Source organism: Austrofundulus limnaeus, unplaced genomic scaffold (genome assembly GCF_001266775.1).
Source record: "Austrofundulus limnaeus strain Quisiro unplaced genomic scaffold, Austrofundulus_limnaeus-1.0 Scaffold154, whole genome shotgun sequence".
Lineage (NCBI taxonomy): Eukaryota > Metazoa > Chordata > Actinopteri > Cyprinodontiformes > Rivulidae > Austrofundulus > Austrofundulus limnaeus.
The window spans coordinates 391,605-394,069 of NW_013952556.1; the positions used below are offsets into that span (position 1 = coordinate 391,605).

Here is a 2,465-nt window from a genome sequence, read left to right on the forward strand (position 1 = left end):
ATATATAAGTTGGAGTCTTTAGACAGAATTTGCATACATATTAAATTGTGTGCTCTGGAGCTACAGAAACAAAATTTTAAAAAGTTTGAGAGGAATTCCTACAATGATATTTGACTTTTTTGAGACAAAAAAAAGGTTTCATTATTTTTCCAAACAGCAAAGAAAAACAATAATCAAAGCTATTTGACATTTTGGAAAATCAAGGCAATTTGTTGCCAAGGTTTGGGAACACACAGGCTATAATGTTTGAGCCATAGTTTTTTTTTCTTATTATTTATTGATTAATATTTATTATTATTTATTATTTTGTTCTGTACAAAACAAGCCTATGTAATATAAACGTAGTATAATATAAACTTTTAATGTAAACTTTTCCTGGTAAATAAATTCGTTCTAAATGGTTTAAATTGATATTGTGCCTACATTAGTAAATACATCCACAGTTCTCGTGTAACCCAAAATTTCAGGACTTAGCTCCTTATTCAACATTTCAAGTTTTCTGTTTTCTGCCTCCTATTCTCTGAGGGACCACATCTAGTTTGGGGGTCAGCAGTGAGGTCGAGCGGCACTCTGATGTTCCAGATGGCTTAGGACCAACCCCACTTGGCTTTAAGCAGCAGAACGTTTCCCGACCCKCCTGGAAGTGGTCGCCCACTAAGCTGTTGAGAATAGCAGGCCACGCTTTCAGATGCTGATGAATCGGATACTTTCTTCCCCAAGGTTACCTCCAAATGGTCTAATCAGTTAAACAGTTTTGTAAAAGTGTGTTTTAAGTTGTTGCACAGCAGCTGGGCATTGATGATGATTGTGTCTGAGCGTCTGCACCACGGGGGGGTTAGAGGTCAGGATGAGCACTCAGTGGGACTGGTACAACACCAGAGTCCTTCTCAAGGACATGAAGCAGCCCATGTTTGCTGTGTGATCACTTCATCATTCACAGAGACATTTTTTTTCTTCTCAACTGGTGACTGGTCTGTTTTTATAATTGTGTTATAAACGGTGAACATTAACAATGGAGTTTTTTTTTTAAGTTTATTTATTTTTTGATTGTTGTGGACGGTTAATCTGTTTTGGGTGAATTATCTGTTTATGCCAGCTGTAGAATTGTATTTATCCCTGGGGCTCAGAGCAGCAGGTTAATTAAAGCTTATCAATGCTACATTTCTTCCTCCCACCCCTCCACCACCACCACCACACTTTATTTGAGGAGAACCTCATAGAGGAGGAGCACCGCATTACTGCTACACAGCTCCTCCAGCTGTTTAACCAACTGTAATGTATTTAAACAAGGAAATCGTGAGTGTTTGAGGAACGTCGCTACAAAATAAAAGCTGACTTTTTTTGATTTCATGAATAAAACGTCGCGTTCTTATTTACGCTCCCCATTTTATAACAGTTTAAGGTACTCCACGCAACACGTAACACTTACTACCTCAACTGTCCTAAAATAAGTCATTCTTTATGCTTATTTAAACAAGTTTAAAATTTGACGCGTTTTATTTTGAAAGCTCCGACAGGAAACACTTCTGTTAGTTGTGACACGCTTGAATTTCGCTCGCTGTAATCCACCTCGACAGCATGCAAATGACCGAGCAACTCCAGTGCGTCTCAGGTTGGTTAACTACACAGAGCGCGTGAGGTGCGGCGCGAGAGCAGGATCATCGCGCGCGTGCCTACAGTGGCTTCCTTTTTTCTTTCTTTTTTTTTTTTTAATTTGCTTTATAAACTGAGAAGAATCAGAAGAGAAGGAGGCGGCTGTTTCAACGTGCAGCCCCCCATCCCCTCCCCCTCATTCGAACCGTCAACTTTAAAGCCTTAACTGAGCGGAGGCTGCGCTCAGCATCCCGGGACCGGGGGGAGTGAAGCCTGACACGAGGAGCCCCGCTTTTGGAATACATTGGCATCCCGCGCGTGCGTTGGCAGCAAGAAGTCCGCTGGACCGGAGGAGGACAAGAAAGAGAAGGCACGGGAGGAGGCTCGAAAAGACTTAAGTTTTCCCCACATCTTTCTGCCTCCTTCTTTTTTTTTTTTTTAATCGGACCGTAGAGGGACAGTCAAGTCGTCTGTTCCCCTGCGTGTTATAATGGACTCTGTATGCTGACATTTGGACTACCCTTCCTCCTTCTTCATCAGCTTTAGTCGGTAAGTCACGAAGCAGAGTTGGACCATGCCTCTGCGTGTTTACTGTCTTTTAATGTTGCTGCTTCACTGAGCTGGTTTTAATCAAGGAACTCAATCAAGGGGACCGATATGTCCAGGTTCGTAGCAGCACCTCTCCGTTCATCTGTTTAGGGAGTGCTCGAACTTAAAAAAAACAAAAACAAAAAAGACCTGTGAGTTTCCCCGGAGGGAAGGCGGGTGGGCTTCAGCCCCTCCAGCACACCTGGCTGTCTGCCACACACCGCTACTGTATTCCCAACATGCCGCGCTGCTTAATGGCGCCGATACACCCCCCAGTCATCTTC

At 42.7% G+C, this 2,465-nt stretch overlaps 1 protein-coding gene across 1 annotated transcript in view; it reads left to right on the forward strand.

Moving 5' to 3' along the window:
* Positions 1-1,693: 1,693 nt before the first annotated feature.
* slitrk6 (SLIT and NTRK-like family, member 6) overlaps positions 1,694-2,465 on the forward strand; it is a gene marked incomplete at its 5' end in the record, with an annotated part of 25,244 nt that continues 24,472 nt past the window's right edge. Inside the window, 1 exon segment of the mRNA XM_014016776.1 lies at positions 1,694-2,142.